Source organism: Marmota monax, unplaced genomic scaffold (genome assembly GCF_021218885.2).
Source record: "Marmota monax isolate L192 unplaced genomic scaffold, Marmota_monax_Labrador192_F-V1.1 WCK01_AAM20220418_F8-fsc00196, whole genome shotgun sequence".
Classification (NCBI taxonomy): domain Eukaryota; kingdom Metazoa; phylum Chordata; class Mammalia; order Rodentia; family Sciuridae; genus Marmota; species Marmota monax.
The window spans coordinates 706,314-732,439 of record NW_026694390.1 but is presented as its reverse complement, the minus strand read 5'-3'; the positions used below and the strand labels follow the sequence as shown (position 1 = coordinate 732,439).

The following is a 26,126-nucleotide window of genomic DNA, read 5'->3' as shown; positions in this document are numbered from 1 at the left end:
GATTTAACATGATGCAATATCCGTTGTAAAAACAGAGCCACTATTAACCATCTGAAAAAATAAAAGGGAAGACAAAGTGCTTTCAGTCAATATATGTAGTATCCTTGGGTACTATAAATTGCCCTTTAGTCTTGACCCCACCAGGATATTCTGTAACTAAAGGTTAAATTACAAAGATAAGCAATGCCAACCTTCCTTATATAGTCTAATTTCTGTATTGCTACAGAGCCATCTTTCTGAAAGAAACTGATATGTCATTTTCCACTTAAAATTCCTTGGTGGCTTCACACCTCTACCTGGACATATACTACATGTCTCTGATGATAAGCAAGAAGACAGAAGGGACCAACAATTAATGATCACCTACTGTGTTTCAGGTCTGGACTAATCATTGCATTCTCCTGAAGACTGTACCTCCAACAGTTTAATTAACCCAAGATCTGCCATGTTGTTTGCTTATTAACCTTCATTCTTCTGATTCTAGAATCAGGCAACACTTCATTCTACACAATAGAATAAGTGTTCCAGTGAACCTACCATGTTTTTACAAGGCATTTTGCACAAATAATGAGTGCAGAGGTAGTGACTTGAGTCATACTAGACCAATTTCTTTTGCTAGGATTTTAAAATTTCATACCCAGGGCCTTGAACCAAGCTCTCTCTTGCTGCAGTCTGGCTGGGCACAAAATCACGAGCCACTCATAGCCTTGTAGATTCAAACAGCAATTCTTTATTCCCGAACTCACACCGGCACTCTACAAACACGTTCTGGGCAAATCCACACCTCCACTGGGCTCTGTAACCCAAAATACTCTCTGAATCCCGCAAGAACTCAACAGGAACTCAAGGAGCAGGCGTGCCTGAGGCAGCAGGATATGCCCTATTCCCAGCAGGGTACACCTTAAACCTGGAACCGCCCTAAACCCAAGGAGCAGGATACTCCCTATTCCCAGCAGGATACACCCTAAACTTGGATCCGCCCTGGTCCTTGAGCAAGGTCACCTTTCATGCAAAGTCACTGCAAATGATCTGGTTCCACAATGGAGAGTCCTTCCTCTAAGCAACATGGGGTAGGCTGACAAAGAAATTGCCATGCGTCATTCCTACTTGGCAATGGCTCTCAGCATCTCCCCCCTTCTGATTAATTAAACAACAAGCAATGTGGCTTAAGGACCGTGCCTGGTAGGTTGTCCAATTCAACATATGGTTCTTACCCGTCATGGGAAAAACTGACCTCTAGGCGTCAGCCTCCTGTCTTAGGTTGATACCACTGCAATTGGATCATACCCGTCACTGACTACCGGTCCAGCATACAGCCATACTTGTGGATAGGCCTATGCACCAGTGGGGGGGTGAGGTTCTTTGCCTCACCTCTGTTGGCCCCCAAATGTTAGACCATCACTAGCAGAAGGGAGGAGGATACAGAAATGCCACGACACCAAGCCAATTGATGGCTCCTTTGGAAAAATTGCATCACTGGTGACACCATCAGCAAAGATATGCCAGCACTACCACAATTCGCTGCACCAAACGATAGTTCACAATGCATACAAGTGATACATAGTCCAGGCAAGTTCTGCAAGCAGTTCAAAGCGGAGGAGTCTATCAATATGTCCATTTCCTCCCAAAGTAAATCGACTCCTTGATTGAGCATTGCTTGTTGAGTTATATTCATTGATGCATCAGTTTATACAGTTTACTGTGATAGCTATCATAGAAGCTGTAGTTTGGTTTTATCTTTGTCTTCACCACCACTGGGATGGAGATAGGAATTCTGGCAATGATGCTAAAGAGACATTATCCTGAACAGAATTATTAAATATGATGAAAAGGAAAGGTGAAAGTAAACAAACAGATCTGTTAACCTCCTTTAAAAATAATCCTTAACAGCTGTTTACCTAATTTAAATTAGTAAACAAACAGATCTGTTAACCACCTTTAAAAACAATCCTTAACAGCTTTTTACCTAATTTAAATTAAACCATTTAAATCACGTGAATAAAAAAAATTCGGATCCATTTTTTCATGAGTGCTCCTCATATATGAAATATGGACATACGCACATACAGACATACAACACAAAACACAAGAGTGCACACAAACGTACAACACATAAGACAATAGTAAAGGCCTTGTAGCTTTACCTAGGTGAAATCTCCATTGCAATGTTTAAAAACTCCACAGTCAAAAAATAAAACTGATCAGAAAAACATTAACCTAGGTCTGTATGAGCTCAAAAATAAAATAGAACTTTGTGATGTGGGAAAAGGCAATAATAAAATAGATATTGAAAAAAGCATCCTGGTTAATCACTGTCACAGATGTAAGAATAGCCAAGCTGGAGCTCTGGATATCAGCTGTTATGGATTTGAGTCAAATCATCTTTGGTCTGTAGAAATTGTCTTGGTTAGTCTCTCTGGAATCCAAATCGGCTGCTGTTCTCCCTGTGGAAACACACAAACAGAAGCCCAACTCCAGACAATCACTGGGTCAGGACCTTTCCATTGTCCTGTTAGAATATCTTTCCAAAGTACCTTAAGCTTATGTACATTTTTTGGATACATATGTCTTTCTGCAGCACTAAGTCCTGATGAATCCAAATTTAAAAAGTTTAGAGTAAAAAGCGTTATTTTAAGTTTATCTTTGGGGGATATATACCCCTTTCCAATTCCCTCTTTTTGCTTTAATAAGTACGTTTTAATAGTTTGATGAGCTCTTTCAACTATGCCTTGTCCCTGTGGATTGTATGGGATTCCTGTTATATGAGTAATGCCAAATGATGAGCAAAATTGTTTAAAAGAGGTAGAAGTATAACCAGGACCATTATCTGTTTTTAACTGTTTAGGAATGCCCACAGTGGCAAAATTTTGTAAGCAATGAGCTATAACATCTTTAGTTTTTTCTCCGGCATGAAGGGAGCCCATCAAAAATCCGGAAGAAGTATCAACTGTAACATGTAAATATTTTAATTTTCCAAATTCTGGCAAGTGTGTGATGTCCATCTGCCAAATATGGTTAGGTATCAGTCCTCTAGGATTGACTCCAAGATTAACTTGTGGTAAAAATGTCACACAATTTTGACATTGTTTTTTTTTTTTTTTAAGAAATTTTTTAATATTTATTTTTTTAGTTATTGGCGGACACAACATCTTTGTTTGTATGTGGTGCTGAGGATCGAACCCGGGCCGCACACATGCCAGGCGAGCACGCTACCGCTTGAGCCACATCCCCAGCCCCAACATTGTTTTATTATATGTCTGGCTTGTTCCTTAGTTATTTTAAAATACTTTTGTAAAGTATTAGCATTAACATGGAATCTTTTATGAAAATTTGTAGCTTCTTCTAGTGTAGAGAAAATATGTATGTCATGTGTAGTTTTATCTGCTAAATCATTGCCCAAACTAAGGGCTCCAGGCAATTCTGTATGTGCCCTGATATGTCCTATAAAGAATGGATCTTTTCTGTCCCAGATTAGACTTTGTATAGTGGAAAACAAAGAGAAAACAGTAGAGGAAGGAGAAATCCTACCAGCATCTTCAAGGGATGCTATAGCATTAACTATATACTGACTATCAGAAAATAAATTAAATACAGAATCTTTAAACATCACAAAAGCTTGTAAAACTGCATTAAGCTCTACCTTTTGAGCTGATTGTTTGGGTACTAAAAATGTAAAAGTTTGATCAGGTGTAACTACTGCTGCTGTACCATTATTTGACCCATCAGTGAATATATTTGGAGCATTCATGATAGGGGTTTTTCTTGTCATTTTTGGAAAAACTACAGGATGCTTAGACCAAAAAGACAACAAAGGATTAGATGGTAAGTGATTATCAAATGTAACATTAGATTTACACATGATTATTGCCCAAGTATTTAACTCATTAGCTAACTCATCAATTTGATCCATAGTATATGGAGTAATAATTTTATTGGGAGAAATTCCAAACACTCCCTTTGCTGCTTTTATTCCTTTGATTATTAATTGTCCTACAGCCTCAGGATACCTAGTAAGAATAGTGTTAGGAGAATAAGATAAATGTATCCACAATAATGGACCTTCTTGCCAAAATACTCCTGTAGGAATATTTTTTGTTGGTAGTACAATAAATAATAAAGGCAAACTTATATCAATTCTATCCAAATGCATATTTTCCATATATGTTTCAATAATTTTTAATGCCTTTCTTGCTTTAGGAGTTAACATGCGGGGTGAATTTGGATCTGATGGACCTTTTAGAATATCAAATAAAGGTCCCAACTCTCCTGTTGGTATGCCTAGATAAGGCCTTATCCAATTTATGTCTCCCAATAACTTTTGAAAGTCGTTAAGTGATTTGAGTTGATCTACTCGTATTTGAATTTTTGGTGGAGGGACCATGGTTGAGGATAATAGAACTCCTAAATAATTAATTGGAAAATTTAATTGTACTTTATCTATTGCTATCTCTAGATTATAATTTTTTAATAAGTTTGTAAGTGTGGCATTACATTCCAGCAATGTGTTTTTATCTTTATGTGCTAATAATACATCATCCATATAGTGAAATATTTGTAGTTCAGGATTTTGATTTCTAAGTGGCTGGATTACTTTGTTAACATAGATTTAACACATAGTTGGACTGTTAGCCATCCCTTAAGGGAGTACTTTCCATTCATATCTCTGATCAGGACCTTCATGATTTAATGCAGGGATAGTAAATGCAAAACGTGGACTATCCTCGGGATGAATTGGAATCGAAAAAAAACAATCTTTAATATCTATAGCTAAAACATGCCAGGTTTTTGGCAAAGCAGACAATTGAGGAATCCCTGATTGAGCAGGTCCCATAATAACCATCTCATTATTAATGGCTCTTAAATCTTGCAATAATCTCCATTTACCAGATTTCTTTTTGATGACAAAAATGGGAGTATTATGGGGAGATACGGAAGGTTGTATATGTCCTTCCGCTAATTGTTGTTTGACCAGATCATGGGCTACTTATATCTTTTCTTTAGTCAGGGGCCACTGAGGAACCCACACTGGTCTTTCTGATCTCCAAGTAATTTTGATTGTCTCAGTGGCCCTTTCTGAAAATCCAACCCATGTCTCTCTGTTCCTTGATCTATTTGTATTGGTGCTGCTATACCTTGTTCTTGTTCTCCTAATCTTTTTTCTTTCCTAAAACATTGTCTAGCCCTAGTAGTGGGCGCATTAGGATTGATGTTATTTGTTAACGTCAAACCTAATTGATCTAGGACATCTCGTCCCCATAAATTTATAGGAAGATGATCCAGTACATATGGCTGTATAGTTCCTTCACATCCTTCAGGATCCTTCCAATCTAATATCATTGCACTTCTATGGGGATTAGTCGCCACTCCTAGGCCTCGAAGCATTTGAGTGGCTTGTTGTAATGGCCAATGTTTTGGCCATACTTGATGAGATATGATGCTAAGGTCAGCACCTGTGTCCAGTAGTCCATTAAACTCATGTCCTTGAATATTTAGTTTTAGCATTGGGCAAGAATCTAAATTTAAAGACAGCATAGCCCAATCTACACCTGTGGAGCCTAATCCCCTGGAACCTCTTTCTACACTACAACTAGAGAATTTATCATGTAGGCTAGGTATTATTAACAACTGTGCTATTCTATCTCCTGGTGAAATTACTGATATACCTCTTGGAGAACTAGCTATAATTTTTATTTCACCTACATAATCGGGATCAATTACCCCAGGACTTATCATAGTTCCTTTTAGTATAGATGAACTACGTCCCAATAATAAGCCTACTGTTCCTTGGGGAAGAGGTCCTTTTACTCCTGTGTGATAGATTTGAACTCCCATCTCTGGAGTTAGTACTGCTCTGGCAGAGGCGCAGATGTCCAACCCTGCGCTCCCTTGGGTTTGTCTGATAAGGGATTTAATGGACAATGTGTCCTGGGCACTACCCTGATGGTGTTGCTGGGTTCCTCCACTGCTCCGTATATTTGTGGTTGTGGGCCCCGGAGCATTGGGTCCCCCAGTCCGTTTTTTGGCAATGGAGCCTGATGCCTTTCTCCACGATATCATGGGTAAATACCTGGTCCTTGTCTGTTGTTTGATAAGGGAGTACCCTCTATGGTGGTTTGAGAACAGCATTCATTAGCCCAATGTCTCCCTCTATGGCATCGTGGGCAAATACCCGGTATTCTATTCCTTTGATACCTAGTTTTGTTAAACCCTCCTCCTATGGGGCAACTCCTTTTAAAATGTCCTGTTTGTTCACAATTGTAGCATTTTTTTGGCCTGGCATCTAAAGCCTGTTGTACTGCAGCTGCCAAGACTTGCCCTTGTTCATTAATGTCTCTACATAATTTAATATATGTGTTTAAATCTTCATGTCTCCATGGTCTAATGACCTCTCTGCAGCAACGATTTGCTTGGTCATAAGCCAGTTGTTTTATTAATGGCATTGCCTGTTCTGTATCCCCAAAAATTCTGGAAGCTGTTTGAATAGGCATATCTACAAATTCAGCGTAAGGTTCATTAGTTCCCTGTATTACCTTAGATAGCTGACCTTGTAAATCTCCATGTCCTTGTAAAGTCTTCCATGCCCTAACTGCGTCTGCAGCAATTTGTGCATATATAGCAGGATCATATTCAATTTGTTGCCGTTGACCCTCACTAGGTCCTTTTCCTAACAACATATCTAAATTTCTTTGAGGGTAACGGGCTGCTGCATTTCGCCTACTGTCTCCGTGCAAAATTCCTCATTGGCAACCTTCCATAACAAATATTTTCCTCCATTTAGCACAGATTTACACATGCTAGCCCAATCTGCTGGCGTCATGTCCAAGTTAGTAATGGACTCGACCATGCTTACCGTGAAGGGTGCTTGGAGACCATAGGTTGTTACAGCCTCCTTTATCTGCTTCACTGTTTTAAAATCTAAAGCACAGTGAATTCGCTGCCCTCCTACCTGTTCAAGTACAGGGCATGCTAATCTTTGAGGTCCTGTCTCAGGATCCCATTTATCAACTACGGGGTTTGAGGGCCACTCAGCTGTCTCCATAGGTGGGGCTGTTGGTTGAATTACACCCTCTGGTGATAAAACGGAGTTAGTAACAGCCTCCTGTTGTAGCCTTTTTCCTAATAACCCCTTTTCCTTTAAATTTTCTTCCTCTGTCTGACTAGCTCGAGAGACCTTCTCTTTTGCTTGATCTAAAATGTCTTTCTCCATGGTCTGAAACTCCAACAATTTACTTAACACCTTTTCGGTTTGTTTTTTACTAATTTCTAATCTACTATAAAGATAATGCAACCCAATAAGATAACACAAAACAAAACCGAAACTGAATGAAACAAAAATGGAATAAAAAATCGTTGTATCATTTTCTCTTCCTCCGGGCCGACAAACTTCAAACTTTTAGCCAACCATTTTTCCCAGTTTGCCTGAGAAATTTCTAGGGATAGGCAGCTTGAAACAAAAACAAAATAAATCAAAACAAGAACACATTGTTTTTTGAAATGGTCACCCATTCTCTCACCTTCCCTCAGGGGCAAGCAATTTCACTTACCTCCAAGTTTCAGACGTTCCGCGTACGGGCCACCAAATGCTGCAGTCTGGCTGGGCACAAAATCACGAGCCACTCACAGCCTTGTAGATTCAAACAGCAATTCTTTATTCCCGAACTCACACTGGCACTCTACAAACACGTTCTGGGCAAATCCACACCTCCACTGGGCTCTGTATCCCAAAATACTCTCTGAATCCCAGGAGAACTCAAGAGGAACTCAAGGAGCGGGCGTGCCTGAGGCAGCAAGATACGCCCTAAACCTGGATCCGCCCTGGTCCTTGAGCAAGGTCACCTTTCATGCAAAGTCACTGCAAATGATCTGGTTCCACAATGGAGAGTCCTTCCTCTAAGCAACATGGGGTAGGCTGATGAAGAAATTGCCATGCGTCATGCCTACTTGGCAATGGCTCTCAGCACTCTCTGATGGTACAAGATGTAAAATCCACTAGCCATTGGAAGCTATTTTTCACACTTATGAAGAAGATATTTTGAGGTCAAAGAGAGTAACACCAAATAGGAAATATCAAAGATGTAGAAGGTAAACCTGGAACCCCAATGCCATTTGCATCCCTAGATACAGATGTTTTTAAGATCCAGAGTTTGTTTTTGTTCAACTCTTCTATAACTTCCTTCCTTCTATAATTTCTCTAATTTTCTCCTTCTGTTTGTTTTTTCAATGGGTATCATTATGTTGCCATGGCTGCTTTTGAATTCCTGTCTTCAAAGTGATCCTCTTACCTCAGACTCCTGAGTAGCTGGGACTACAGGCCTGTACCACCATGCCTAGATCTTGATTGTTCTTGTCCTCTCTAAGTTGGTTTTCTCTCTCTTGCAACCAAACAAGGGACTTTAATATGGTAACCACACAACAAACTTCTTTTTAACATTTTATTTTGAAGTCATTTTAGATTTAGAGAAAAGCTTCAAAGGTAGTTGTACTAGTCAGCTTTCTGTTATGATGACAAATACCTGAGATATTTGACTTTTACAGAGAAAATATTATTTTGACTCAAATTTTTAGAGATTTCAGTCCATGATCAGTCAGCCCTGTTGCTTTGGGAGAGGCCACCCTTAATGGGGGGGAGTGTATCTGGGGCAAATCTGTTCCCCTCATGGTTAGGGAGCAAGAGAGAGAAGAGGCTGGACCCCATTGTCCAGTCTGATAGTACACCCTCAGTGACCTAAAGACCTCCAATTAGATCCCACTTCCTTTTATTTTTATTTTTTTTGGCACCAAGAATTGAACCTGACTGGTGAATGCTCCGCCTCTTAAAGCTTCTACCACCTTCCAATAGCACCACCCTGAGGACCAAGTCTTTAATACAGCCTTTGCACAGCATTTAAGATCCAAACTATAGCAGTAGTACAGAAAGTTCCTGCATACACCTCATTTTATTTCCCCTAAAGTTAGCATCTTACATAACCATGGTACAGGTAGGTTTGTAATCCAAGAAACTTGGGAGGCTGAGAAAGGAGGATTGCAAGTTTGAGGCCAGCCTGAGCAACTTAGTGAAACTCTTGTCTCAAAATAAAAAATAAAAAAGGGCTGGGGATGTAGCTCAGTGGTAATGTGCCCTTGGGTTCAATTCCCCTTACCACAAAAACAAAACAAAAATTAAGAAATTAACATTGGAATGATGCTATTAACTAAATGATAGGCTTTATTCAGATTCATCCTATTTTCCCAGTGGCTTTTTTTTTCTATATGGCCCAATCCAGAATGCTAAATGTGGCATTTAGTTCTCAGTTTTCTCAAACCTCTGTCAGTTCTTAGTTTTTCTTTGTCTTTCATGAATTTGGCAGTTTCAAAGGGTACATTTTATACAATGTCCCTCAATTTGAATTTGTTTATTTCTCATGATTAGAGTGAAGTTATGGAATTTTGAGAAAAACAAATCAGGAGGAAAAAGAGATGATACACCTTTGTTGGGATCATATCAGGAGGTACATTACTTCAGTGTGTCCATATTATTGATGATTTAACTTTGAGCACTTGGTGTCTGCCAGGTTTCTTACAATCATGTTATAATTTTTCCTTTTCATATTCTGTTCACTCAAAGTGGATCATGAGTTAACAAATTTGGCAAAGTAGCAGGTTACAAAATCAACATACAAAAATCAATGGCTTTCTTGTATACCAACAATGAATCTGCTGAGAAAGAAATTAGGAAAACAATTCCAGTCACAATAGCCTCAAAAACAAAACAAAACCTAGGAATAAATCTAACCATAGTGGTAAAAGACCTCTACAATAAAACTATTGAATGCTGAACGAAGAAATTGAAGAAGACCTCAGAAGATGGAAAGACCTGCTATGTTTATGGAAAGGCAGTTATAATATTGTTAAAATGCCATTCTACCAAAAGCAATGTAAATATTCAATACAATCCCCATCAAAATACCAATGAAATTCTTTGAAGAACTAGAAAATTGATTTGGAAGAATAGAAAAACCCAGACTAGTCAAAGCAATTTTAAGCCAAAAATTCAATGCTGGAGGTATCACAATACCTGACTTCAAAATATGCTATAGAGCTGTCGTAAAATGCCTGCATGGTAGTGACATAAAACAGACATGGGGCTGGGGTTGTGGCTCAGCCATAGGGTGCTTGCCTCGAATGTGTGAGGCACTGGGTTTGATGCTCCGCACCACATAAAAAATAAAATAAAGGTATTGTGCCCATCTAACACACACACACACACACACACACACACACACACATATATATATATATCGAATGCATATAGACCAATGGTACAGAATAGAAGGCACAGAGACAAACCCACACATCTATAGTCATCTAACCCTTGACAAAGGTGCCAAAAACATAGTACTTAGTGAAAAGAAAGTGACCACAACACTCAGAGCAACCAAGAGATCTTTATTGCAGCAGTGAGAAAAAGGAGAAAAGAGAGAGAGAGAGAACCCTGCAGGAGAAGGTTTTTATAGTCCTTCTGCTGTGCTGCCTAAATCTAATAGGGTCTCTGGGTTTGCAAGCTGCCTTGTTGGCATAAGGGGGTGAAGCATTTAGCCTTTAAGGGGGTGCTGAGCTTTTGGACTTGAGGCAAACAGGCGATAAAAAACCAGACAGATGGGGGTTTGAGTGCTCAGGTTATCCTGCAGCTAACATTCGTTCAGTCTGCCCTGCACCTAACATTCCTTCCTTTTTATTTTTCTAAATGATGTGGGGGGTGGAGCAATTTTGTATGGCTACTTCCTTCTGAGAGAGGGGGTGGTGTGGGACCTGCCTGGGAGAGTGGAGAAATGTTCTTGGGCAGGCCTGGGAATGCCAGGACAGCTAGGGATAGTACCCAGTGGCTATAGACAGTTATCTCGGCAGGGTTCCTTGAAGCCATAAGTTGTCAATGGCATCAAACTATTCCTGAGTGAAGGAGATCCTTGGTATCAGCCACTGGTTCTGTCATAGGGACTCTAGGGAAGTATTGAAAGCGTTGGCTCCACATGGCGTCACCAGCAACTGAAGAGGGTCAGAGCGAGCAAAAACAGAATGAGGATTAAAGCAAACGTCAGTTTGGGGCAGGAGTTCCATGATGGGGGACTAACAGAGAAGAGGCCAAGGGCCATGAGGAGGCTCAAAAGGGCATAAAGGCTCAAAAATCTGGGATGACAGGCTAAGAGGTTCTCTGGGTACATTGTCTCGCGTTGTCCATTGGCCGTTGTTTTCTCATTGTCAACACTGGGTGAGGACTTCGGAGAGGAGTTGGAGTCATCTAGGTCATGAAGCAGTTGGTAGTCCCTGAGAATAAGCTGGTTAAAGGTACGGTTAGAAATTGTGTTCGTCTGATTTTAGAGGAACTTATTATGCATGAGAGGAAGGTGCAGAAGAGCAGTATGCCTCTAAGTGGGCCTAGGAGGGGCAGGAGCCACGTGAAAAAGGGATTTTGAAAAAATCCCAGAAAAATAGTTTGGGAAATAGTTTTAGTCAGTTGGATTGCAAGGTCAGTGAGTTTGTTAACATTCTGTTCTACTAGGCCTGATTCATTCACATAATAGCAGCATTCCTCCCTTATAAAAAGGCAAGTACCTCCCTTTCCAGCTGTCAATAAGTCTAGAGGTCGTGGGTTTTGGAGAACCACCTGAGCCAGTGAGGTGATCTGTCTCTGGAGAAGAGTGACTCTGCTGTAGCATTGAGAGCTGCTTGAAGCTTTTTGTGAAGGTCATCTTTAGTCCAGGTAGAGTGCCCTATAGCTTCTCCTGATACTCCAGCCACTGCTATGGAGATTCCTATCAAAATTGGCTTGCTGCATGGGGAATTAGGGTGAGTGAGTAAGAGTTCAAACTCTGTGGTGCTATATAAAGTACTTGGACAATGAAACAGGGAGTGGTTATATTGTCAGAGATGTGAATCATTTAAGGTTCCGTTACACCAAAGAAAGTCTCCAGGGTTTGTGTATTTATTTGTGGAAGCAATCGTGTAATGTGAGCATCTGTCGAGTTGGGTGTGTGATGAAGTGCTAATGCAGAGCCATCGGGGCAAGGAAGAGGAATTGGTGTTACTGGGTGTGGATTCCCACAAAGGGATATTTGAGGCAGGTTGCATTTTAATGCCGGTGGAGGAAAGATCATATGAGGAGAAGTTAAGGGGGACTGCAGCTAGGAGGGACCTTTCCAGGGAGGCACAAAGAAAACAGTTTTGGGGATTTAGGGTGGGGACTGTTGTGTTTAGAAGTGACAGTGTGTCTTGGATGATTTTGATCCAAGTATGGATCTGAGAACGGGGTTTGGAGGGGTCTGAGGAGGAGGGACCTTGGAGTTCCTCTATCTGCCTAGTTAGGACCTTTTCAGAGTGCCATATGTCTGAGGTTAAGATTGTTGACCTGGATGGGGCCTGTGCTACTATGCTTCTCCCTATTCATAAATATCCAAAGGGTTTGGCCTGGTAGTTTGCCCAAAAAGCAGCGCCCGTGACTCCTGAGGCCCATCGTGGGTGAGCTGGATCATAGATTTTTAGTGCCAAATAGTATTTTTGCCATCTGCCCTGTGCTCTGGCCTCTTGCCAAGTCTCCTCAGGTACCATATGGAACATACTGGTTTCTAATCTCCTGTCATAATGATGGATTTTACATGACAAGTAAGGACAGCCTTCATAAGTGTCTGGCCACCATTTGCAGTAATCTTGGGTCTGATACGATAGAAAGCAGAGATAGGGTCCTACTGAGGCTGTTTTGTAGAAATGAGAATTTGCAAGAGACATGGTAATGGGGGCAGTTGAGTTGAGGGGCATATCATAAGTAGCAAAGGCTTCAACCCATTCTGAGAAAGTATCTACTAGAACTAGTAGATATTTGAGTTTGCGGACCGGTAGCATGTTGGTGAAATCTAGCTGCCAATCAGCTGCTGGAATGTGGCCCCGAGCTTGATGTGTGGGGAAGGTTCCAGGTTTCAAAAGGGTTTGAGGATTTGTTCTTTTACAGATGGAGCAGTTAGAAGTTAGCTGTTGCGGAAAGTGGACATCATTGGGGCTGAGTGTGAGAAATGAGCTTGTAAAAGCTTTGAGGCTTTGGGAGTTAGTGTGTGATTCCGATTTTAGTGGGAAGGAGTGAGGCTCTAAGATCAGTGATGAGCTTAGCATTGGTGACTAGGAGCCCCTAGTTATAAGGAGTCCTCTCTCTTTCCATATGGCAGAGTGGGAGAGGATTAAGTGATAAACATATTTAGAGTCTGTGTATAAATATAGGGAATGGTCAGCTGCCAGATGGAATGCCCTAGTGACGGCTGGCTGTTAATTCAGCTTGCTGGTTGGTGGTGTGCAGAGGCAGGGATTGCCTCCGTTGTAGAAAATTTTGTGCCAAAAATTTTGGGTCAGTCAGGGAGATAATAGCCTATCCTGCATGGTGATGGCCATCTAGTGTGAAGACGCTGCCGACAGTTGCCGCAGTCTGGCTGGGCACAAAATCACAAGCCACTCAGCAGGAACAAACTTTATTTTGAAACTGCCGCAATGCCCCGTAGGCTCCCGCTCCCGGGAAAATTGCCGGACCCCAACAGGAAGTCCCTCCTCCGGAATTCCCTCCTACCGCACTTCCCCAACCAATGGGAACTCTCCAGGAGTCTTGTAGCAGGCCGAGGTGGACAGCAGGAGTCCAATATCCATATGAATGCAGATCTTAACATAATCATATCATCTCAATGGCTTGCTGGCGTCACCTTTCAACCAAAAATGCCATGCATCATATTACTTGGCTATGGCTCTTAGCAGACAGTAAACCAAGTGTAAGTGGCATTAGGTCGGGCAAAGGCCCTTCATGGATATGAGTGGGGCAGGGCATAAGGTTTTCGAGTATTTCGAGGCAGTGGTGTGAGGGAGATGTTTCAGTCTTGGGAAGAAGAGTGGCTGGTTTTAAGGGTGGGCAGGCCTTAAAGGAAATGGAGGGATCATGGAGGAATGAGACCAGAAGGGAAAGGATGCAGCAAGCCGGGAAGGGTATGTAAGCCTTTGTAAGTATGAAGATGCTCTAGAGTGCGAGGGGAAATAATAATAGTTCATGCTCCGAAAGTCAGGTTTTTGTCTCCTGTAGTAAAATGTGTGCTGCAGCTAGAGCACACAGGCATGGAGCCTGCCTCCTAACAGTCGGATCCAGTTGTCTGGAAAAGTAAGCAACAGTAGCGAAGGTGGGCCCTTTATTCTGACCCAACACTCCAAGGGCTAAGCCTGTTTTTTTCATGAACATAAAGAATAAAGATTTGTTGGATATCCGGGAGATGTAGGGCTGGTGGAAATGGAGGGATCATGGAGAGAAAATGAGATTTAGGTGACAAGGGGAGGAGCTCCTGTTTATCTGCCTTGGCCATTTCGTATAGTGGTTTGGCCAGGAGTGAGAAGTTGGGAATCCAAGTCCTAAAATATCCTGCTAGACCCAGAAAGGATAAGATTTCCTCCTTAGTTTTTGGGATGGGGTAGTCATGAATTAGAGCCTTTCCATCTAGAATGATTGCCTTGGAATCTTGGAAGAGTTGGACTCCAAGGTAGGTGACCTGGGGTTATGATAATTGTACTTTTTGGGGAGACACTTGTTTTCCAGAACGTTAAGAAATGTGTTGGTATCAGTCTTTGAAATATTGAGGGAGGGACTGCAGAGGAGTAAGTCTTCTACATATTGGAGGAGAGTTGAAAGAGGGAGGTTGAGGCCCTTTAGATAGGCAGACAATATCTGACTAAAAATGTGTGGCCTGTCTCTAAAGCCTTGAGGGAGGACAGTTCATATTAATTGTTGGGATTGTTGAGTATCTGGATCTGTCCAGGTAAAGACAAAGAGGTCTTGGGAAAGTGGGGCCAAAGGAATGGTGAAAAAGGAATCCTTTAAGTCTATAACAGAAAAATAGGAAGTTGAGGCTGGAATAAGGGACAGGAGAGTATATGGGTTTGGGACTAGTGGGTGGATAGGTTTGACTGCCTCGTTCACGAGACGAAGATCCTGGACCAAGCAGTAAGTCCCATTGGGTTTCTTGACTGCAAGAATGGGAGTATTATATGGTGAATGTGTGGGTGGGCCTAAGAAAACCCTTTTTGAGAAGGCTGGAAATGATGAGTTGTAGCCCCTTTTGATTGGACATCGGGAGGGGATATTGAAGCTTGTTTGGAATGTGATGGATGTTTTTTAAGTGGATCTCAGTTGGGGGGCATTGAGCCAAGGATGGAGTCTCGGTGACCCAGACTAATGGGTTAACTTGATCTGTGGAAGTGGAAGGAAATGATTTGGCATAGCCTGTAGGGCAGCCATAGCTATAATTGAAGGGAGGGAAAAGGTGAAAACAGTGGAAAGGAAATCATGGCCTTAAACTTGGATAGAATATCTCTGCCCAAAAGGGGAACAGGGCATTGGGGCATCACCAGGAAGGAGTGTGAGAATGGGCAGCCTGAAAGTAAGCAGGGTAGGGGTTGGGTGGTTCTGGGATATATTGTTTGTCCACCTACCCCAACAATAGGGGACTGAGAGGGAAGTAAGGGTCCCAAAAACTCCTGTAGGACCGAGAATGTTGCTCAAGTATCTATTAAAAAAAGGATTTTGTGACCATCAACCGTCATTTGGACCTTGGGTTCTAGCATGGAGATTGGACTTGTTGGGACAGGAGTCTTGAGGCCCCATCAATTGTCAATGGCCAGTCCTATGAGATCATGGGGTCTAGGGCCTGTCTGGGCACCCTTTCGAGTAGTGGGACAGTCCGAAGCCCAGTGGCCCATCGTGGAACATTTTGGGCATGGTCTGGTAGGTGGCCTTTGGGGCAGGCTCTGTGCTCCAATGTCCTCTTGTCCACACTTAAAGCAGGCTCCAGGGGGCTCTGACCTGGGGGATGGTCTCTCAGCGTAGGAGATGAGTTTTGGGAAGGCCCACGGAAGGCCTGAGCCAGCATTTGGCACTTTAGGTATTTAGCCTTTTCATCTCTGTTATGATAGACCTTAAAAGCAGTAGCAATAATCTGGGGTCTGGGGAGTGAGGGACCCCGTTTTAATTTTTTAAGTTTGATCTGAATATCAGGAAAACTTTGGGCAAAGAAATAAGCCATCAATAACTGTTGGCCATCAGAGGTCTGGGTCCAAATTAGTGTATTGCAGGAGAGCCTTAGTTAGGCGGTCTAGAAAGGCTGATGGGTTTTCATGTTTATCTTGGGTAATTTCCTAAAGTTTCTCAAAATTGACTGCTTTCTGGGCTGCCCTTTTTAGGCCTGCTAGAATACAAGTGGTGAAATGATGTCTGTAATGCCATTGTTGGTGTTGTAATCCCAGAGGGGATCTTGGTCTGGGACTGCTTGGGGCCCAATGGGATGTGCTGGATTGGTCTGATGGATCCCATCTGCATGAGTGCAAGCCTGTTCCCAAACCCATCTCCTCTCCTCAGGAAGTAAAGTATTGGAGAGGATCATATAGACATCATGGAAGGTGAGGCTGTAGGCCTGTGTTAAATGTTGGAATTTTTTAGTATATAGGACTGGGTTGGTAGTATATGAGTCTAGTTGTTTTTCAGTTCGGGAAAGGTCAGCTATAGAGAAGGAACATGCACTTGGACATTACCTTCAGTACCTGCTACCTCACGCAAGGGGGCAACGCTCTGAGGAAGGGAGGTGGTTTGGGCTTTTGATCTAGTAATTGAAGAGGAGAAAGCAGGTTGTTGAGGCGGGAGTGACGGTGGAGGGGCTGGGGCAGAAGGCTGAGGGTGAGGACCTATTGGAGCCGGCCAATAGGGTGGAGGTTCATCAGCAGGGTCAAATATGAGTCCAGAGGAGGAGAAGGTTGGGGATTGGTGGTTGGGGGGGGTTGGTTTGCAAGCTAAAAGAATTTGTAGAGGTTTGTAAGAGGTGCAGAGAGCAGGATTGGATTACAGTAAGAAGAAAGCTTGGACATAAGGGATCTCTACCCATTTTTTGAATGCTCACAGTAATTGTAAAGATCCCTTAGAATAGAGGGATCTAAAGACCCAGATGGGGGCCATTTATTTTAGTTGTTTAGGGGATAAGTTGGCCAAGCCTGGGTGCTATATTTGATCAATTTTGGGGGGGTTTAATAACTGGTGTCGAGGAGAGGGTTTTGAGGTTGTCTAAAAGGCATTGTAAGGGAGAGTTGACCAGCAGAGAGTATGCATTACCCATGTTGCAAACGTAGTATAAGATAGGGGCGGAAAGGAGCCGCAAACATAGTATAAGGGAGGGGGAAGGAACTGATTTATTGGCGAAAGGGGCATCCCTGCTAGAGCTCCAATCAGGCAGTGCCTAGTGGCAGGTTCTAGCTGCAAAGATTGGTCGTTACCGTACCCTGACAGTTGAGGCTCTCGTCCCGGACAGGGCGGAGCTGTGGGAGACCTTGGCCAAGGCTTTTCGGGACCCCTTCTGGAGGGGCCAGAGACTCCCAGGGCCTGAGCGAGGAGGTGGGGGGAGGGTAAGCCTATCTCTAGAGGCTGAGTCTTAAAGGTGAGAGGACTTTATGAGGGCCACCAGGACCGTGAAGGTCTGGGTGGGGTGTGATCTTCAGTTCTCTGTTATGTGTTCCCTGAGGTTACACAGTCCTTTGAGGGTGACCTATAAAGTCTATGCCGGGGAAGGAGAAGGGAAATAATTTTGGACCCAAGAGTTGAATCTGCCCGTGGAGGGAGTCCCTGAGGGCCACTGTGGCCTTGAAGGCTGTGGTGGGGTGTTTTCCTCCCCATAGGTGGGCAAAGTGGTTTGCTAGATGATCAATGGTCAAGTCCTCCCTACCCCACCATTGGGTTTAGGACTCCAGGAAGGGGAAACTCACCAATCGAAGGCCGGTGGTGGATGTAGTTCAGGCGGTCGAGAAAATGGGTTCAGGTCCATCCAGTAAGTGGCACTTCTGAAGCAAGAGGGACCCAAAAGTGGGTTTTAACCCTTTTCCTGGGTTTTGGCACCAGATGAAAAGAAAGTGGCCATAACACTCAGAACAACCGAGAGATCTTTATTGCAGCAGTGAGAAAGAGGAGAAAAGAGAGAGAGAGAGCTCAGCAGGAGAAGGATTTTATAGCCATTCTGCTGTGCTGCCTAAATCTAATAGGGTCTCTGGGTTTGCAAGCTGCCTTGTTGGCATAAGGGGGGGTTGAGTGTTTAGCTTTGAGCAGGGAGGTGAAGCATTCAGTCTTTAAGGAGCGCGGTTTGAGCCTTCGGACTTGAGGCAAACAGGTGATAAAGAACCAGATAGATGGGGGGTTGAGTGTCCAGTGTCCTGCAGTTAACATTCGTTCAGCCTGCCCTGCACTTAACACTTAGTAGTTACTTTGGTGAAGATACTTTGAGGCAATGCAAATATCTTGCTTTTTATTAAACATTCACCCACTATTTTAGCATACATTGCTGGATCTTGCTTGGAGCAATTATTACTGTGGTGTTTACTTAAATATTCTATTTTTCAAATTACTTTTTTTTTTTTTTTTGCACTGGGATTGAACCCAGGGATGTTTTGCGACTGAGTTGTATCCTTAGCTTTTTTGTTTTAGTTTTTATTCTTAGTAATTTGCAGAGGCTGGCCTCAAACTTGTGATCCACTTGCCTCAGCCTCTCAAGTAGTGGGGATTACATGTGTGCACCACCACACCTGGCTTCTCACAATGCTTCTGTATTTATTAATTGCAATTTTCCATTCTCCACTTGTTATTTATCAAAACATTTATTTTTTAACATTAAGACATTTATTTTCAGATGGCATTAGAGCAGATTATGCTAAGTGAAGCTAGCCAATCCCTAAAAAACAAATGCCAAATGTCTTCTTTGATATAAGGAGAGTAACTAAGATCAGAGTAGGGACGAAGAGCAGGAGAAGAAGATTAACATTTAACAGGGATGAGAGGTGGGAGGGAAAGGGAGAGAGAAGGGAAATTGCATGGTAATGGAAGGAGACCCTCAGGGTTATACAGTGGAGGGGGTAGAGAGAGAGGAGGGGAGGGGAGGGGAGAGGTGGGGAGGGGGGAGGGGGGAGGATGGGAAAGGCAGCGGAGCACAACAGACACTAGTATGGCAATATGTAAATCAATGGATGTGTAACTGATGTGATTCTGCAATCTGTGTATGGGGTGAAGGTGGGAGTTCATAACCCACTTGAATCAAAGTGTGGAATATGATATGTCAAGAAATTTGTAATGTTTTGAACAACCCACAATAAAAAATTAAAAATAAAACAAAACAAACAAACAAAAAAAGACATTTATTTTCATATCTTCATTTCTTGCTATAATACATTTGAGTCTCCATTTAATATTTAAGTTTCAAGTAGATGAAACTGGTGAGTAGCTGTGTAACTATTTGTAGACCTCAATGGAACCTTTAAAAACTTCTTAAATAAAATCCTGGCATTTGCAGGCAAATGGATGGCATTGGAGAAGATAATGCTAAGTGAAGTTAGCCAATCCCCCCCAAAACAAATGCCAAATGTTTTCTGTGATATAAGGGGGCTGATTCATAATGGGGTAGGGAGGGGGAGCATAGGAGGATTAGATGAATTCTAGATAGGGAAGAGGGGTGGGAGGAAAAGGGAGGGGGCATGGGATTAGCAAGAATGGTGGAATATGATGGACATCATTATACAAAGTACATGTATGAAGACTCGAATTGGGTGTCAACATACTTTATATACAGAGATATGAAAAATTGTGGTATATATATATGTGTATTAAGAATTGTAATGCAAAAAAAAGTACATGTATAAAGGCATAATTTGGCATGAACATACTTTATATGCAGAGATATGAAAAATTGTGCTCTATATGTGTAATAAGAATTGTAATGCATTCCACTGCTGTTGTGTATTTAAAAAAATAAAATCAATAAAAGATAAAAACTTCTTAAATACATAAATTCTATCTCTAAATTGCAAGAATTTAGGAGTTTTAAATGAAAGAAATGGTCTCTTTATTCATATAAGTCAGTTCATACATATTTGAATCTTGTTCTAATAACTGATTTGTTTCCAATATGAAAACCAAATTTAGAATAACTTGATCACTTTCTTTCAAACAAAGCAACTGTCGCGAGCCATCCTTGGGCTGTATGTGGACCACACTAGCATTATGAATTTCTATTCTGCTCTGCCATGTCCCACACAGCACTGGAGATGGGGTGACCTGCTATAGTTGCACAGCCTCTCAGACATGGGTGTGACTTGCCAAGATGCCATCAACCTGTTGCCTGCAAGACATCTAGGAGCAAGACTCCACCCCCAAAACCTTACCCCTGCCTTTGATGTATCCCCTTAAATAAACCACGGGAGCCATTTTCTAATTGTCTAGTTTCAGCTCTTGCATGGATTGGATCTATCAGGTGCTCCAATTTTTTAAACCTAATTTTGACTTTGTCTTTTGTTCTTCACTCATTGTTCTAGACTTTAATTTCTCAGGTGGCTTACACCCTCCTTGGCAGGAAGAAGAAACCCCCTAACGAGGCACTGGCTGCCTCCCCATACACAACTGTTGATATATCATACTCCAGCTCCAGTAAATTCAACTTTACTGAATCAGATAAAAGCCACCTAACATTAATTCAATGAGGTTGAGCCTTTTTTTTTATAAGTAGCATGAAAATATGGGTTGATGAAAACTTTGCAGGATGCTACTATTAGTAGCTTTTTGTCCTGCACGTTAATGCTCTGAAACAAGATATTTGAGAATATAGATTATTCCATTCTGTCCAAGTCTATTAAATACCTTCCAAAAGTTTCATAATTCAGTTATAGAAATTGATGAAACTGTGAGCATATCTTGTGACTTCTATAAAAGCTTCCAGGAATGCTGGGCGTGGTGGCGCACACCTGTAATCCCAGTGGTTCAGGAGGCTGAGGCAGGAGGATTTCAAGTTCAAAGCCAGCCTCAGCAATGCTGAGGCACTGAGAAACTCAATGAGATCCTATCTCTAAATAAAATACAAAATAGGGCCGGTGATGTGGCTCAGTGGTCGAGTGGCCCTGAGTTCAATCCCCAGTACAAACCAAACAAACAAACATACAAACTTCCAGGAGATTTCAGAAAATATATCTTCTAATTTAAAATTTGATTGATTTGCGAAATGATGCAGCCAGATTTGCTTCTCTAAGAGCTTCTAATAAGGTTGGATGCACATGGCAGACTCTAGCTGTATCTTCACAGGAGGCTTCATATTCCAAAGCCAAAGCAGCTTCATTTACCATTTCTCCAGCACCTGGTCCTAGAATATGTGCTCCCAGTATTTGGTTCATTGATTTCTGCTTAAGAATCTTCATCATGCCATCTGTGTCAACATTTGTCTTAGCTCTGCTGTTAGCAGCAAAGGGAAATTTTCCGACTTTGTACTCGATACCCTCTTTCTCCAACTGCTCTTTTGATTTGCCCCATGCAACTTTGGGGTGTCTGTAAATCAGCAATGGCACACAATTGTAGTCAGTGTACACAGCACCCCAGCCATTCCTTTAACACTCATAATGCCTTCATCCTCTGCTTTGTGAGCCAGCATGGGACCAGCAACCATATCACCAATAGCATAGACATTTGGAATTTTTGTTTGGAATCTGTTATGGACTGGAATTTTTCCTCTGGGATCTGTTTCAAACCAATCTCTTCTAGTCCCAAATTCAGAGGAAAGAGTTGTTTACCAATGCAAACCAAGAGTACACAAAAGTGGTAACTTCAGCTTTACCACCAGAAGCAGCTTCAATAGAAACATAATTTTTCCATATGACTTTTTTGGTAACACAAGTAACCTTTATATTCAACTTAAACTTAATCCCTTGGTTTTGAAGGATTCTTTGAATGTTTTTAGATACCTAAAATATGAAAAATTTTATCAATTTTTCATATCAATTCTGACTTTCTACCAACATGACCCAAAAATTCAACTGCTGTCACATCTGTGCTTAGTCCTTGCCAAGTGGAATCCAATTCTAAACCAATTATCCCTGCACCGATAACAACCATCATTTCTGTGATTTTTTTGGGGGGTGGTAGTATTGGGGACTGAACTCAGGGGCACTTGGCCACTGAGCCACATCCCAACCTATTTGTACTGAGTTGCTTAGTGCCTCACCATTGCTGAGCCTAGCTTTGAACTTGCGATTCTCCTGTCTCAGCCTCCCAAACTGCTGGGATTATAGGTGTGTGCCTCCATACCCACCTAAATTTATTTTTAATTGATACATAAAAATGTAAAAATGGTGTGTATTTATGAGGTACTAGTAATATACTGTGTAATGTTTAAATTAGCCTAAACATGTCTGTCTCCTCAAGCATTTATGATTTCTTTCTTTTTTGGGGGGGTACTGGGGATTGAACTCAGGGGCATTCGACTACTGAGCCACATCCCCAGCCCTATTTTGTATTTTATTTAGAGACAGGGTCTTACTGAGTTGCTTAGCGCCTCAGCATTGCTGAGGATGGCTTTAAACTTGCAATTTTCCTATGTTAACCTCCAGAGCTTCTGGTATTACAGGCATGCACCCGGCCATTGTATCATTTCTTTAGGATGAAAATACTCTAACTCCTTTTTTCTGACATTTTGAAATGTATATTCCATTTTGAAATGTATATTCCTACTGTGCAATAGCACACCATAATTTCTCACCCCATAACTATAACTGAGTACCCATTGATCAAGAAAGTTGACATTTTCTAATGTTATTGTGATGGATGACAAAACCAGACCTGGATGTAAAATAAACTATAAAAACACTGTCTCAGAAAACTAGTGCCTGGGAAAGGGAAAGTTTTCCTCCCCTTTTAGTCAGCTCTGCTTCAGTGAACCTAATTAACTACCTCTAGGAATCTAACTACTCCTCTTTGAAGTGTAAATGCCCCTATTGAGGCTTTGGGCCCAATGCTTGAGATTTATGGAAGGTCTGGTTGAGAGAGCCAGTTCTTCCCCTTCCACTCACTTCTGTAAACATGCTTCCCAGTAGATACCCTGCGCGGCCTTCCATCGTGTAGGCTAGAGAATTCACAGCACCAGACAGCCTATAAATGTTGTGAGAAACTGGAGAGGGGGGTTCAGAATCTGGGCCTGATGGTGTAAAGTAAAGATTGAGTTCTCCCAGTCTCTGAGTGCCCTTTGCACTTCTTGACTTGTCTGATTCCCAACATTATCATGTCCACCTGGCCATAGCTGATTGAGTGTGAGGAGACTAGGCCAGACCAAGCCTTCTTTGGGGTCTTTCAAACCGATATTGAAAAACAGAGGCAATGTGCTATAGATGCAAGTCAAGCTTGAGAGCTATCAGTAGTTGTGCTGCCTACAGACACTGAGAGAGTGAAGATAATGTGAAAAGATGAGAAAGAGAAAATTTGAGCCTCTGGTTTCAGGTTTTCAGGAGGGATTCCATCAGTAAAGCTGGTGGAGTTGGGTTTCCTTTCAAGTAAATGAGTCCCAACTAAGTCACTTTATAATTGGATTTTACCCAGTTGTTTTCTTTAAAAAAATTTCAAACTCACAGAATAAATTTAAGAATAGCTTAATGGGGCTGGGGGTGTAGCTCAATTGTGGAGCTTGTCTTAGCATGCACAGGCTGTGGGTTCAATCCCCATCACCACACACACATACCTATAAGTAGCTTAATGAAGGCTGGGGATGTAGCTTAGTGGTAAGGCACTTGCCTAGCATGTGTGAGTCCTGAGTTTAATTCCCAGCACCATCATGAAAAAGGAAAAAGATGCCGGGCATGGTGATGCTCATTTGTAATCCCCAGAAGCTTGGGAGGCTGAGTCAGGAAGATCACAAGTTCAAAGCCAGCCTCAGTAATTTAGTGAGGCCTTAAGCCACTTAGTGAGACCCTGTCTCAAAATACAAAGGGTTAAGGATGTGGTTCAGTGGTTAAGCACACCTGGGTTCAATACCTGGTATTAAAAAAAAAGATAGAAAAGAATATATGTAAATACTTCATCTTAATGCAACATCTGATATGATTTTTTGGGAGTTGGTGAGACATACTACTGGGATTACAAGTATGCACCACTGCACCTGGCTTCTTTTAGATTTTTGGGGGGGATAAGTACTGGGGATTGAACTCAGGGGCACTTGGCCACTGAGCCACATCCCTAGCCCTATTTTGTATTTTATTTAGAGACAGGGTTTCATGAAGTTGATTAGCTCCTCACTTTTGCTGAGGCTGGCTTCAAACTCACAATCCTCCTGCCTTAGCTTTCCGAGCCACTGGGATTACAGGTGTGTGCCACCGTGCGCGGCTTCCTTTAGATTTTTTTTTTTAAATATTTTTTTAGTTGTAGATGGACACAATACCTTTATTTTATTTGTTATTTCTATGTGGTGCCGGGGATCGAACCCAGTGCCTCACGCTTGCTCTGCCACCGAGCCCCAGCCCTGGCCCTCCCAGTCACTTTTCTGTCTCTGAAATGGCAATTTCAAATCATCTTCATGTTCCTCCCTCTTTGCCCAGCCCCATCTCCCTCTTTCTGTTCACAGAAGAGACAACATCATCTCCTACTTCACAGATAAAACCAAACCAAACCAAAAGAAAACAAACAAACAAAAGAACATCAGAGAAGTTCTTGCCAACCAAATTCCCTGAAACCTTCTTCCTCGCCAAGATCATCCCCTCACATGCTATGGACACACCTTGGGTTGTTATCCTTTGGATCAGGAGTGTGCCCCCAAATCCCATGTGTTAAAGGCTTGGTTGCCAGCCTGTGGTACTTTTGGGAGAGAGTGGAATCTTTAGCAGGTGGGGCCTAGCCAAGGAAGATAGGTCAATAGGAGTGTGCCCTTGAAGGGAACATTGAGACTGTGACCCTTCCTGTTTATTTTTCTGCTTCCTGGACAACAGGAGGTGAGCAGCTTTGTTTTACATGTGCTCCCTATAATGATGTTTTGTTTCACCAAAGTCCCCAAAGCAACAGAGCCAAGCAATCATGGACTGAAACCTCTGAAACCATGAACCAAGATAAATGTTTTCTCCTTATAAGTTGATTTTCTCAGATATTTTGTCACGACAATGGAAAGCTGGCTAACATAATCACATACCATCCCCCAAATATTTAAACATACTTACTTTCCATGTTAAATATGTATTTTTGCTGTGAAAAATTTAAGTGAATTTTTTGAAGTTTTGCTTTTAAAATTATTTGATTCTAAGTTAATAATAGTTAATAGTTAATCACTAATTAGACAAGCTTGTCTAATTAGTGATTAACTATGGTTTTTTAGGAGCTCCAAGGTGCTTGCTTGGGATTTATTTCAAAATGAGAAAAATTCTAACTCCCAAGCTGTTTGTTTTCAAATGCAAGGCTATTTTTATAAAAATTAAATGTAGTCATAAATGAAGCTGACATTTTAGTATGTGTTGCAGGTATTTAGTGAAACATTGATTTTAATTTTGCACTTTAAAAAAAATAATTGGAGTCAGTAATTTTATTTTTAGCAATCAACTATGTTTGTGGGCCCCTGAAAAGCCCTTAGGCTTTAGGTAATTGGCACAATACCTGGTGTCCCTTCCTGCTTCTCAGGTTACCTAACTCCTTGCTCATCTGTATGTTCTACACCTCCCTCTACTTACTTCTTTCCAACTGCATTTAACTATTCTTTTTTCTGCTGTCCAGATGAACCCCAGGCTACCCTAATAAAATCCCTATTCTACTCCAGGGCTCATCTAACTACCTTTCTCTTCTCCCATCCCACCAAAGATCAACTGCAAAGTTGTCTACGCAGTGTCCACTTTCAGATAGCCTCCCCACCCCATGACTTTCAGGTACAGACCAAACTCCTCATCTTGTTGTTATGGTTTTGATATGCAGTGTTCTCCCAAAAAGCTCATACCAGACAACACAGAAATGTTCAGAGGTGAAATGATTAGATTATGATGACTGTAACCTAATCAGTGGATTAATTCATTTGATGGATTAATAACATGAATGAATTACAGTAGTCACTGTAGGCATGTAGTGTGGAAGTAGGTCATTGAGAATGTGACTTTCAGGTTCATATGTGTAAGACTGGAAAACGCCGCACCACACGACACAGATTACCAAAGAGGTTTCCGCTTTATTACAAAAGGCTGTGTGTTTATATAGGTCTAAGAGAGGTAGCAGGGGCTGAGGTAGGTAACAGGTCGCCCGTTTATTGGCAAGCTCTTCCATATGTCAGTTCCAGTTC

At 41.8% G+C, this 26,126-nt stretch overlaps 1 pseudogene; it reads right to left on the bottom strand.

Moving 5' to 3' along the window:
* Positions 1 to 21,039: 21,039 nt before the first annotated feature.
* On the bottom strand, positions 21,040 to 21,961 carry LOC124109424 (dihydrolipoyl dehydrogenase, mitochondrial-like; annotated as a pseudogene).
* Between the last annotated feature and the right edge of the window lie 4,165 nt (positions 21,962 to 26,126).